Source organism: Pleurodeles waltl, chromosome 8, assembly GCF_031143425.1.
Source record: "Pleurodeles waltl isolate 20211129_DDA chromosome 8, aPleWal1.hap1.20221129, whole genome shotgun sequence".
NCBI classification, from domain to species: domain Eukaryota; kingdom Metazoa; phylum Chordata; class Amphibia; order Caudata; family Salamandridae; genus Pleurodeles; species Pleurodeles waltl.
In genome coordinates, this window is record NC_090447.1 from 955,417,598 (window position 1) to 955,432,222 (window position 14,625).

Sequence of the window (14,625 nt, forward strand, 5' to 3'; positions counted from 1 at the left end):
ATGCCCTCCAGGTATGCATTTATTTGATGCAAATGCCTCTCAACACCCTGGATGGCATTCAGAATGGTAGACTGCCCAACAGGGAGGGATCTCAGGAGGTCAATACCCTCCTCACTGAGGGCAGCAGGGCTGACTGGGGCAGGGCCTGAGGTGCCATGGGCAAAGGAGATGCCCACCCTCCTGGGTGAGCGGGCACGGGACACACGCTGAGGGGCTGCTGGGAGGGCGGTGCTGGTGGGGGTGTGGCGGCTGTACCTGTTGATGCGGTGGGCACAGAGGGGCCCGCCACCCCAAGCGAGCTCCCATCAGAGGAGGAGTCGCTGTCGCTGGTCTCTGCTCCCGTCCTCGCCGTGATGTCTCCTCGCCCTCCCTCCCATCGGTGGCTTCAGACTCCAGTGCTTCACCCTCCAGGGCCAAGTGGGATGCAGCTCCTTCCTGCTCTGGTGCCAATGCTCCTCCGGCTGACGATGCTATTGCACACAAGAACAGGGAGACCACAAAAAGGGGGGGGGGATACAGAAGAAAGACATGTTCAGTGCATGCAACACCACTACCGTTGGCGGACACAACAGACAGTGAGCAGCCCTCTGCACTATGCCATGCACTTATAGTTCCTAGATTAATCACATGCCCATGGGGTACGAGGCCTAAGCCCAATTGCTGCACACCTGGAAGTCACAGGAGCCTGACTAGGTGTAGGTGGCTCTAACCACTAGTGGGGTTGGGGTGCCACATAGCCTGCCTCACAAGGGACATTGCCTACCAAGATCGCCCTGGCCTAGGGGAACCCACTGCCCACCTCCCCCACCCAGACACCTCGTAATGCGCGCAAAGTCAGTTGAATGAGAGTGTACTAACCCCCTTGTGGCTGCTGTGATGCCCTCAAGCGCCCAGCCAACTCCGGATACACCACCGCCAGGATCCGGAACATCAGGGGGATCATGGTGTGACGGGCACCCCTCCCACGTTGGGAGGCCATCCCCAGCTGGGACTCCACCGTCTTCTTGCTCCAGTGGCGCAGGTCCTCCCATCTTTTCTGGCAGTGGGTGCTCTGTCTGTGGTGGACCCCCAGGGTCCGGACGTCCTTGGCGATGGCACGCCAAATACTCTTCTTCTGGTGGGCGCTGACCTAGAGGAATGGTACAGGGGGAAAGGAAATTACTTACCCGTCTGGACCATCATACTCATTGCCCCCCATTCCCATCCTTGCCCTGACGCACATACACTCACCATCCGCACATGCAGGCCTCAGCCCCCCCATGTATCTTCCATCCACACCACTCAAGACAGGCATTGCCCCTGCAGCATGCTCACAGTGTGCTCACCTGTTTGTCTGGAGAACCGTATAGTTGCGGGTGCCGGGGGAGGACCCCATCCACTAGTTTCTCCAACTCCTCTGAAGTGAAAGCAGGGGCCCTTTCCCTAGAAACATGAGCCATCGTCGCTTTCAGACTGAGGTCACAGCAGCACTTGCAGTGTAGGTCCTCTCCTGTTGAAGGTCAGGTATCAAGTGAGTGAACAGACAGAAAATGGCGGTCACGTTCGCGGCGGTGCATACTGTCACCGCCGGCGTACATCGTCATTGGCTCCTCGGACCCATAATGCCCAATGTTAACCGATGCATAATTGTGCCGCGGTCTTCGACCGCCCACCACGACGGTGTACAACACCAGCGCAGTTACCTCATATCCCCTTGTCCCTCCTTACAGGTCAGGCAGCCGCCATTTCAGGGGGCCACATGGCATTAATAATACCTGCATCACACCTATGTAGGCCTGGAATACACACAGTTACAGGCACATTGCGGATTAATACATTTGTGCAAATGACATTTTGTGATGCCTGACTGTTGGCTGACTCTGCTTGGTGTTCTCCTCCATAGGGCACGTCTGCTGGGGCAGGTGATGAGATGGCGGCATCCTCCGGTGCACAGACCGCTGGTGGACCTGTCGACAATGGAAGAGAGACACATAGGCGGTCATTCTGACCGCGGCGGTCGCCGCCCGCCAAGCGGTTCCCGCCGAAAGACCGCTCCGCGGTCAAAAGACCGTGGCGGCCATTCCAGCTTTCCCGCTGGGCCGGCGGGCAACCGCCAGAAGACCGCCGGGGGCCCCACGGCACCCGTTCCCGCCATCCTGGTTCTGGTGGTGGACACCGCCAGAAACAGGCTGGCGGGAAGGCGGTCGGAATCCCCATGGCGGTGCTGCAAGCAGCGCTGCCATGGCGGATTCCCTGGGCCAGCGGGAAACGGTCCTTGTGATCCAGGCACAAGACAGAGAACATTGCCAAGACCCCCGCCAGGAAATAAGACTCTTCTGATTGTCATCCTTCTGTCCCACTATATCACCATGACCACCTCGAAATGCCATTGCTCCACTTCCTATGCCCCCTTGGACAATGGACCTGTGATACAAAGAGACTGGACTCTACCATGAATATTCCTCCACCATCACCACAGCCAATTGCACATCTCCCTCCACTTATTAGCACTGAATTAAACACCCTTGAATCACAAAACAATCTGGAGTCAGTCTGTACTTTCTACCATTTACCATTTTATTTAATTGTTGTCAGCCTATCCGGCCATAACAATAATACACAATAAGTATCAATCCATCACACGCAATAAAATCACATTAAATAAAACATTGTAAAAAAGGAAAACTATACTTGAGTTTTTGATTTTACGTGGCCCTAGGTGAATCCAATATGCCCTGCAATATCATAAAACTTGATTATTAGCCATTATTGGCATAAGACTCTTTACTTATTCTAAAAACATTATAGATCTAAAATTTAAATATCCTATTCTTGCACTAATCATTTGGGTTCTTGCGATACCTGCCAGCAGTATAATAATAATCCAGGACCTTGCCTGGTTTAATCAGCAACCTTCAGCGATGTCTCATACTAATGATAGCTAGGATAACACAAGTAATTATACTTAGGCCAACTGTGAGTACATTGATGAACGTAACTTCCACGCTTCCAATATATAAGTTGAAACCTTCGCCACAATATGTTTCTCATCTGATCGCATACAAAGCACTTCCGCCTCATTACATTTCCTGATCCCGTATGATCTAAAAAGCGGACGTAAGTACAATTTGCGGAGTTTAAGCGTAAAATGACATAATAAAAGGAAGTGGGATAATGTTTCTTGGCCACCATGAAGGCAAGGACAGCATTCTGATCCGCACTGTGAGACGGCTTGCCATCTGTTAGTCACCGCCATCACTGGTAATGTACCCATACGAAATTTAAAATAGAGAGCCCTTTTTTCTTCCGGATAGATGCAGTCTATGAAAATTGCTGGTTTAAGCTCTTGGTTGAGCAAAATGTACCTCTTGAGTAAAGGGCTAAGTGTCTCACACATACTCTGAGTCTTTTGGTCCCAGTATGCCTTTTTAATGACAGATAAACTGGGCTTTCTGATTTTCTCTGGATGAAGCCAGAGGTCTTCTTGGCCAATAGCAACCAGGGTAGTTGAGATGTGTTTAAACCAAGGCAGTTTTCGGTAATTTTGTAGCTTCATGATGTCCATGAGTGTTTCTCTGTATGGTTTGAGTTCCTCTTTTGCCCAGATACGGATCCAATATCTTATCGGGGCCAGTGCAATGTAATCCTCGACCTTTCTCATTTGTAAATCAGTTCTCAACGCATTCATTGGTGTGGCAGTGCCTAAACAAAGTAATCGGCGTAGGAAATTATTCTCAGTTACTTGTATTAATGGGGTCTTTCTAAATCCCCAAATCTCTGCGCTGTAAAGTGCTGCCGTCCTTGCTTTGGTTGTCTGTACTTTCACAAATGTGTTATTACAACCTCTCTGACAAATATCAATGTTAATGTTCATTTGCAAATACCAAAGTATGACAGTTGTTGGGCAGCAATGAACATAGCAGAAGCAGAATGTGGTACCCAGATCTGTGAAAAGTAAAGGCAAAGTGAACTGTCAGGGTCCATACACAGAGGAAAAAAATGCAGACTACTTTAGAAGTCTGATATGAGAGGAGCAGTGCTAGTCTCTTACCTGTGTCTCACTGGAAGTATTGCATGATGATGTTGTTTCGGTTGTCAATATCTTCTTCTTCTGCCTCCTCTTCTTCACTGTCCACAGGCTCCACAGCTGCCACTAGACCAACATCAAGCCCATCCTCCTGCAGAAAAGGCACCTGCCGTTTTAAAGCCAGGTTGTGCAACATACAGCATGCCACGATTATCTGGCACACCTTCTTCGGTGAGTATTATAGGAAGCCACCTGTTAGATGGAGGCACCGGAATCTGGCCTTCAGGAGGACGGAAGTTCGCTCTATAATCTGCCTAGTTTGCCCATGTGCCTCATTGTAGCGTTCCTCTGCCCTTGTCCTGGGATTCCTCACTGGGGTCAGTAGCCATGACAGGTTGGGGTAACCAGTGTCACCTGCAAATATCGGGGGTATCTGTTAGACATACACCAATCCTTAGGGACTCTCCCATACCCAGACACCTATTCAAACTCTGTGGGGACATTGGGCTCACCTACTAGCCACACACAGTGCCTCTGGAGTTGGCACATCACATAAGGGATGCTGCTATTCCTCAAAATGTAAGCATCATGCACAGAGCCAGGATACTTGGCATTCACATGAGAGATGTACTGGTCTGCCAAACACACCATCTGCACATTTATCGAATGGTAGCTTTTATGATTTCTGTACACTTGTTCATTCTTGCAGATTTGGACAAATGTCACATGTGTACCATCAATGGCACCAATGATGTTGGAGATATGTCCCAGGGCATAGAAGTCACCTTCTACTGTGGGCAAATCCTCCACCTGGGGGAAAACGATGTAGCTGCACATGTGTTTCAGCAGGGCAGACAACACTCTGGTCAACACGTTAGAGAACATTTGCTGTGACATCCCTGATGCCATGGCCACTGTTGTTTGGAATGAACCACTGGCCAGGAAATGGAGCACTGACAGGACCTGCACTAGAGGGGGCTTTCCTGTGGGATGGCAGATAGCTCCATCAGGTCAGGCTCCAACTTGGCACACAGTTCATGGATTGTGGCACAATCAAGTCTGTAAGTGAAAATGATGTGTCTGTCTTCCATTGTCGACAGGTCCACCAGGGGTCTGTACACCGGAGGATGACACCATCTCATCAGTTGCCCCAGCGGATGTGCCCAAAGGAGGAAAATGGAGACCAGAGAGTCATATACCACAACGGTATTTTGCACTATTGTGATGTAATCAGTGTGTGGCGCTGTCTGTCCATATTCCTGCTCAAATGTGTTGTGATGCAGTTAGGTGCCCTACCATATGGCCCCCTGAAATGGCGGCCTTTAAGGAGGGACAAGGGGAAATGAGGAAACTGCACTTGCGTTGTGCAGTGTCGCGGTAGGCGGTCGAAGAGCGCCGTGCAATTCAGCATTGGTTATCATTGGGCACTATGGGTCCCAGGAGCCAATGACGATGTACGCCAGCGGTGACGGTACGCACCGCAGCGGACATGGCTGCCATTTTCTATCTGTTCACTCACTTGATACCTGACCTTCAACAGGAGAGGACCTACACTGCAAGTGTTGCTGTGACCTGAATCCAGAAGTGATAATGGCTACAGTGTCTGCGGAAAGGGCCCCTGCCTTCACCGCGGAGGAGTTAGACAAATTGGTGGATGGAGTCCTCCCCCAATACACGCTGCTCTACAGTCCTCTAGACAAACAGGTGAGTACACTGTGAGCATGATAGATGGGACATGAATGTATGGAGTGGATAAATCTGGGGGGGCTGTGGCCTGCATGTGAGGATGGTCGGTGTATGTGTTTCAGGGCATGGGTGGGAAGTTGTGGCCAATGAGTAAGAAGAACCAGACGGGGGAGTAAGTTCCATTCTTACTTTACCTTTCCTGTAGGTCAGCGCCCACCAGAAGAAGGGTATTTGGCGTGCCATCGCCAAGGAAGTGTGGACCCTGGGGGTCTATCATAGTCGGAGCACCCACTGCCACAAGAGATGAGAGGACCTGCGCCGCTGGAGCAAGAAAACGGCGGAGGCCCAGCTGGGATGGCCTCCCAAAGTGGAAGGGATGCCCGTCGCACCATGACCCCCCTGATGTTCTGGATCCTGGCGGTGGCATACCCGGAGTTGGATGGGCGCTTGAGGGCATCACAGCACCCACAAGGGGGTGAGTACAGTCTCATTCAGCTGACTCTGCACGCTGTACGAGGTGTCTGGGTGGGGGATGTGGGCTGTGGATTCCACTAGGCTAGGGCGGACTTGCTAGGGTAGGTCCCTTGTTGGGCAGTCTCTGTGGCACTCCAATCCCAATAGTGGTAGTGGCCATCTACACCTAGTCAGGCTTCTCTGGGTTCCAAGTGTGCAGCAAATGGGGTTAGGCATAGTCCCCCATGGGCAGGTGATTTTCCTAAGAACTGTTAGTGCATGGCCTAGTGCATAGGGCTCCTCCCTGTGTGTTGTGTCCGCCAACGGTAGTGGTGTTGCTGGCATTGACCATGTGTGTCCTCTGTCTTTCCCTTTTTTTTTTTTTTGTCAACCTGTCCTTGTGTCCATTAGCATCATCTGGCGGAGGAGCAGTGGCACCGGCGCAGGAGGGAGCTGCAACCCACATGGCCCAGGAGGGTGAATGTACGGAGTCTAAAGGCACCAGTGGGACTGAGGGGGAGGGGAACTCCACAACGAATCCCCTCTACCTCAGCCTATCCCAAACACATCATCAGACCAGCATGCACACACATCAACACACAAAAGTGGCTCAGGCAAACATAAGTTGCACACATTCCACAGGCACTCACACAAGCACCATACCCATGCAGATACACCAACATCCACTGCCTCCACTGTGTCCCCCTCCTCCACATCGTCCACCTCCTTCCCAGTCTCGTCTCCACTCACACCTGCATGCACTACATCCTCAGCCACTACCTCCATCACCAGCACCTTCATCACCACACACTGCTCACGTGCAATCACCACTCCCACTACCATTCACACGTCCCCTGTGTCCTCTCCCAGTGTGTCTGCAAGCCCTGCTCACAAAGTGCAAAAACGCCGGCACACACCCACTCAACAGCCATCCACCTCACAACAGCCTCCAGCCCATGCACCTTCACCCAAACTCAGGAGATGAACACCCCCTACAACTACTACCTCTTCCTCTACTCCCACACCCCCTCCATCTTCCCGTCCCAGTGTGTCTAAAAAACTTTTCCTGGCTAGCATTGACCTCTTCCCTACACCTCCTCCCGCTGTCCTTTCCCTAGGGCCAGGATGTCTAGATCCCAGCCCAGCACCTCAGCCACCAAATCTTCATACAGTGTGGTCCATGCAAGTCTGAGAACATCGAAGGGGGCACCCATCAGGGCTGCCCGTGTGCCACCTAGTGCGGCCAAGGAGCACCCTATTCCACCTCCTGCCAAGGTAAAGAAGGGGCCAGCATGCCGAAGAGAAAGGCCACACCAACCACCCAGCAGGGCCTCTGCCAGAACCAAAGAGGACAGTGCAAAGGTCCCAACGGTGACTTCCAAGGTGGGGAAGGGACACAGAAGCAAAGGGAAGTCAGCTCAGGGCACAGAGCCTCCAGGCGAGGGACTGGTGTCTTCCCTTTTGCAAGACAGCCCAGCAACCTGTACGGCAGTGGGCACCGCCGCAACGCCCGCCACCTGCACCATCACCTGCACCACCATCTGCACTGCCACCTGCACGTCTGCTGCCTCTACTATAGTCACCAGCATCATCCCCAGTGGGCACCCTTCCGAGGCTGCAGGAGACGGCCTGGTGTCTCCCTCCACAAGTGCAGACACCTGCACCACCGACAGCATCTCTGCCGCAGACACCTCCACAGCCACCGCCACCTGTGTCCGAGGCTGCAGGAGACGTCCTGGACCCTGCACACACTACATGAGGCACAACCACCAGCACTGGCACTACCAGCAGTTTGCAGCCTTATTTGTGGCAAGGAGGAGTGTGGATCTGCCTCCATGGAGTATCATGCTACCTGTTACCGGTAAATCTCGTGGCTCAGACTCCCATGTGAGGGAATCGGAACTGCCACACCATTGGTGCAGCACACTGGGCACCATGCCCCCTCCAGAACCAGTGGAGAACAGCATCCACTACCCCAGTCCTTGAAAGGATGAAGCACACTGGGCACCAGGCACCCTCTAGGACCAGTGGAGAACAGCATCCGCTAGAGAGACTGTGGTTGTGCACTCCCCAGGACTAAGCAAGGGCAAACCACCCACTTGAGAGACTGTGACTTTGTACTCCCCAGGACCAAGGAGTGGGCAAACCACCCACTTGAGAGACTGTGGCGTTGTACTCCCCAAGACCAAGCAGTGGGCAAACCACCCCCTTGAGAGACTGTGGCTTTGTACTCCCCAGGACCATGCAGTGGGCAAACCACCCACTTGAGAGACTGTGGCTTTGTACTCCCCAGGACCATGCAGTTGGCAAACCACCCACTTGAGAGACTGTGGCTTTGCACTCCCCAGGACCAAGCATTGGACATGGAGCCCCCCTCGAGGAGCAGTGGCGCTGGGCTTAGTCCCATCATCCAGCTAAGGTGCCCCTCCTCCCCTCCCCTCCCCTCCCCTCTGAGGTGCCTGTTTTTTTTTCGTACTGATGCCCCTGCAGTGTTCTCTCCGTTTTGAGGCAGGTATCATGTGTGGGCTTCGCTCATTCTTTTTGGGACCACTGTCCATGGACATTTAATGGGACAGTATACGGACTTGTGTACTTGCTATGAATATTTGTATATACTGATGATTTAAAGTTATCTTGAGCTATCTGAATGTTCGATTATTACACTTGTTAAACACATTTCATTTTGTCCTTGCGTTCTTCCATCGGGTGACGGGTTGTATCTGTGATGTTATTGGAAGCGTGTGTGTGTGTATGTTGTTGTGGGGGGTGGGGGTGTTGCGTGTGTGTGTCACTCTCTTTTCCCCCAGGTGTGCTAGGTGCAGTACTCACCATCATCGTCGTCACCATCTTTGATGTTCCTGGTAGATGAGGAGGTAAACCAACATGGGCAGGACCTGTAACTCTGGCTCCATGGCGTCCTGGTTCCTCGTTGAGTGTCGTGAGGTGAGTGGTTTCCCTTCCAAAGACTGTTTCTGCCGTGTTTTTAATGGCATTTGTACAGCCCTGGAAAATATGACGGATTGGTGCCTTGTAATAGTGTGAGCGGTACATTGTCTTCCGCCTGTCTGTTGGCGGTTACTGCAGCGGTGTTTGTTTCTACAGCCGTGGCGGTCAGAGTGTTAAAGTGGCTGTCTGTGTTGGCGGTTTTCCGCCATGATTGTGATTCCATTTTTTTTTTACCGCTGGCCTGTTGACGGTATTACCACCCCTTTATCACCGACCGCCAAGGTTGTAATGAGGGCCTATATCTGTGAAGAGCTACCTAGAAAAATATGCAATATATCAAAATGAAGAGTAATAGAATAAATGACTGAGATCTTTGCCCAAATTTGCACTCAGAAGGTGTTAACAGATGCACAGTGAAAAAACATTTGCATAATATTTCTAGTCTCAGTTCTACAAGTCTAACATTTATTGTCAGTATTGAGGTTACATTTGTGAAGGGATTTAGGAGTTAGAAATAATCTTTTATTGAAATAATATAATGTTTCTGAGGTGCTAGCTGAACAAGAGGAGGAATTCATTTTAGACCAAATCATATCCCTGGTTTGAATGGGGAAAGTAGAACTGAAATCAGATTCCCATTAGAGGACTACTTTGAATTTGAGTCAGATTGCAGGGAGATATTTAAGCTGTTACATTGAAAATATCAGGAGGAATGTTAGAAGGGGGTATCTGCAGTGTTAAGAAGCACCATGCATTGTCAAATAATCTTTTTCAACAAATTCAAATTTGTTTGTAGAAAAGGTCAGAATATTTTGGTGTTGAAGTTCAGTAGAGGAGAGAGAAAGGGCCTACATGACTATTTAACCGGAAGAATACCATTTGCAACCCAGTTTTTCCTAAAATAGATCTATTTAGTAGCTTAACATTTTTTTGTACCATAAAGAAGATCCTAGAGATTCCGGTGAGGGTGACATCGGCTGGGTGGGAATGGGTTGCGCCAGCTGACCCAAATTCCTGATAATAGATGAAAAGAGGAACATAGGAGGTTGTGAGATATAAACCACATTCTTAAAGTTAAAAAGAGATAGCAATGAATCTTCCAATATGTGGCAAACAGTAAAATGAAAACCATCATCACTTGACAGCAGAGACTCAATTTGTTTTAATAAAAGGCAGTATGATAATTCTGAAAATCTGGAAATGTTACCCAATCCAAATTTTCGGCTTATGTAATTCATGTAGAGAAAGTTATGCTTTTTCTGTTCCTTAAAAATTTACTCCAAGAGTTTTAAAAAATGTCTGAGGAAGATTCACAGGGAACATTGCCAGATGGAAATTAACAACTGGTTGCATCATTATTTTGATGGTGTCTAATCTACCCAACCATGATAAATACAGTGGTAACCATTTTCTCTGACATGGTGAGGACTTTATGATGAATATCAGTCAAATTTAAGTGCATTGTTTCTTTGATGGAACTGGAATAATAGATGCCTAAACATTTGATACTTTTTGAAAACCAAGTGAATTCAGAATCTGTAAAGCGTTATCTATTTAAGGACATAACCTTTGACTTTTCAATGTTTAATTTATAACCAGATATATTTGAGTATTTTTTTAACAGATTAAAGAAACTAGAAACAGAAGTATGTGGTTCCGAGACCCACATAATAAAACATCATCAGTATATGCAGTTAATTTAACTTCTGTTTATTTATATATAAGCCATGAAAGGAAGGAGAGTAATGAAGGGTTTCCAAAAAGGGCTCCAAGGATCAAATAAAAATAATGTTGATACCTAAAATCCCTGTAGCATGCCTCATTGTAAGCTGAAATAAGGTGATTGAAGACCATTACCATAAATAGAGGTTTTGTTTGAAGCGTATAACAAACTGACATATTTTATAATCCTAGGGCCAAGACCACGCAATTTTAAAGCTTGCATCATAAAGTTCCAATGGACATGGTCAAAAGCCTTTTCTTCATCTAATGTTATTGAGGCTGTAGAGACATTGCTTGTTGAGGCAAGGTGTGTCATATTTAAAGATGCAGAAGTGTCTGTCATGTATTTCCCTTTTATAAATCATGATTAAATCCAGGTTTAAAGTCATTAATATGTAGGGTTGAAGTTTTGCAAAAATCTTGCAATCTGAGTTAATTAGGGATATTGGCCCATAGTTGTCACAATTAGATAGATCTTTATCTTTCTTGAGAAACAAGCAAAGCATAGCTTTTAAAAAGGAGCCACAAGTCTTATATTCAGAAAGAAAATAATGAAATAAAGATAATAATTGTGATATCGAAATGTGTAAGAAATGGATGCAAACCTCCAATTAAAAGACCATCAGGGCCAGAAGCGTTGCTTTTAAATATTTTAGCTAGGTCTGCTTTATTCTAGGAATGGAGATATTTTTATCTGAGGAGGAGAGATTCAATGACTGATGTTTGGGTTTAGTCAGAGAATCAAAAAATGTTCTAAAGCCTCTACTGATGGAGAATATTCCAGAGAATGCAATGTCTGATTATGATCCATAAAGCATTTCAATATTTCAGAATCTTTGAAATGATAAATACCCTCTGTATCAGTAATGGTGTCAATTGGTTTTTTTTTACGTGCAAATAATTAGCTAACATTTTGCCTGCGTTACTGTGACTACCATATCATTTTGTGTTAATTCATAATAATATATCAGATTCACCTTGGGCTGACCTCTTGTTGAAATCCAATTTGGCCTGAATGAGGCATTTTCAAGTGGTGTTTTTATTAGAGGTGCAATATTCAAGTTGAATTTGTTTAATAGAACCTAGTATGAGGGATGATTCTTTAAGGCATATTTTCTTCTTAGTTGCAACATAATTTATAATGTAACCTCTACATGGTTTAAAGGCATCCCACTAAAAATTGGATTTAGTGTCCGGACAAATATTAGTGTCAAATATTTATTTTGAAAATGTTTTGAATTGTTCCACAATACATTTCTCCCTTAGCCGACTTTTAATAACACACCATCTCTAGGAAAAACAGACAACCAGCAGTCGGTCTAGAGCAACCTTGATGGGTGCATGATGTGAGTTTAAAATATGGTCTATTTCAGCACTGGCTAAAGAGGTAAGTAAATTATGAGTCAGGAAGATGTCTTCAATATTGGACACATAAAGAGGTACCGGGGAATGAAAAGTATATACTATGCTGTCCAGATCATATGCCCTCCATGCATCAAATAAACCTCTGGACAAATGGATTTCCTATTTTGTTTTGCATTTTAGTAAATATACATTAGACAATATAACTTTTCTTTAGGAAGGGACCCAATAGGTTGGTTACAGTCCTCCCCTAAAATAAAGTTTGTATTTGAGGATAACGTAAGCTTAGTTGAAATTTGCTCCCAAAAATTGAACATCTAGACCTGTGTGGACATTATGGGGGTTATTCTAACTTTGGAGGAGTGTTAATCTGTCCCAAAAGTGACGGTAAAGTGACGGATATACCACCAGCCGTATTACGAGTTCCATAGGATATAATAGGATTAACACCTCCTCCAAAGTTAGAATACCCCCTATATGTTAAATATGGATATAGGAATGTTTATTATTGGTCATAAGAAGCCATCTGCCCTGCTCATTCCTCTCTCCTTTCTCAATAACCAACCAGAGGAAGAGACTTGTGAAACAAAACAACAACCCCATTCTTATTATTGTTGTAGGGGAGCAAATAGCATGACCTACCCATTACTTTTTCAGAGAGTTAATATCCTTGTCCAAAAAGTGAGTTTCTTGTAAAAGTGCAACTTGACATTTTAACCTGGACATGTGTGTGAGAATTCATTGCTTCCTAAAAGTGTTACACAAACCTTTTCATATTCCAGGAAATAATACATAGGTTACTCTTCATGTATATACGAATTTAAAGGATACTTCATAAAAATAGTATAACCTTCAAATGAGAAAACATTTTGCAATCTGAATACAAACAATGTGGCAATTAGAAAGCAGGGCATATTTAAGATGAGAGAAAGTATTAACAATAACTAAGAAAAAGAGAAAAGGACATAGAAAAGAACGAAAGAGTAAGTGTAATATGATAAGCAAATAATGAAATATTGAGAAGATAACGAGGCTTTAACCATGATGTGTGAAAGAAAAGTAGAAAATAAATAATGTAATAATTAGGTGGTGTAATGCAAAGAACATGGGCCCTCTGAAGAAAGTAAAGCGAGAATGAAAAAGTATAACAAAGAACAAAGCTTTAAACAAGTCACTAGTAAAAATAGGAGCACTTACCAACTCAGAAGAAATGTATTCAACACACAGCAGGTCAACGGTGTGAGGATACATTGAACAGGGTAAATACGTGGGGTGGGGTCACAATTGGTAACATTAAAAACTCCTGTTGAAAACCAATACAAAAAACAAAGTATCAGATTTACAAGTAAATGCAACTAATTAAATAAAGACAAAAAAGTCATGTTTTCCTAAATTCAATTCCTTCTCCTATGTGAAGATATTTAAATCACTTAAGTTCTTGCAGGCTGGCAAGTGACATTGGTGTTGGAGGCATTACTGGAGGCAGTGACGTGAGTGTGAGTGAGCCAGTGCCCTGCACTGGGGCTCCTTCTGTGGTGGCCAATGGAAGACCTCCCACAGAACTGCAGACCGACGAGTGCCCCCAGCGAGCTCCTAGTGAGGCAGTTGACAGTTTGCTGCTGGCTCTGCTGACACCACCTGCTTTGCCTGAGGATGCAGTTCCAACCTTGCAGGAGCGAGTACAGGAGCTGGAGCAAACCCTGTGGCGGTAAACGTGGTGAGGTGGTGAGGCACTTGGAAGCCCAGGGGAAGTGTGAGGACCAGGCTGGGCAAGGTGAGGCGCGGCACATCGGGTGTATTGTGTCCCTGCCCCTTGAAGCACCCCCCAAAATCAAATACCCTGATATATGTGAGTTCTTTGCGTTTTTGGGTCCCCTAGATGGTGGAGTGCAGTAGCTGTAGGCAGTCACTAGTAAGTGTGTGCCCCAAATCCCCACAGAAGTGTCAGTCCAGTTTCTCACTTGTGTCGCCACCTCTTCTCTCTGATCAATGGTGGGCCTCTCCTTGCTTGTAATCACTTGTGCTGTGTACTGCTTTAAGCACCTCGCTGAGGTTACGTTAATAATGCTTATCCAACGTTTACACTGCAAGTCCCCTAAAGCTTTTTCCAATACCTATCTACATGGGACCCAAGAAAAAAAACAGCCTCCTGCCCAAACTCTGCTACTACGGGATAGCCACCTCAAATTCAGCCATTACTAGGCACACCAAGGGCACAGTCAAGGTGTGCTCACCCTCTAAATTGTTACTCAAGGCACCCTCCAGGGGAGTTATTCTGCAGTTTTGTTCAGGCTCTTTCCAGACCTGGGGCTGCAGCAGCCGGATCCACCTCTGTCCCTCCAGGCGGCACTGACATATCTTGATTAACAGCTGACCAAAACATAACATAGCAGTTTGTCTGCCCCCATCCTACCTCATCTAATGCAAAGCAAAGTTCATTGTTGTGACGT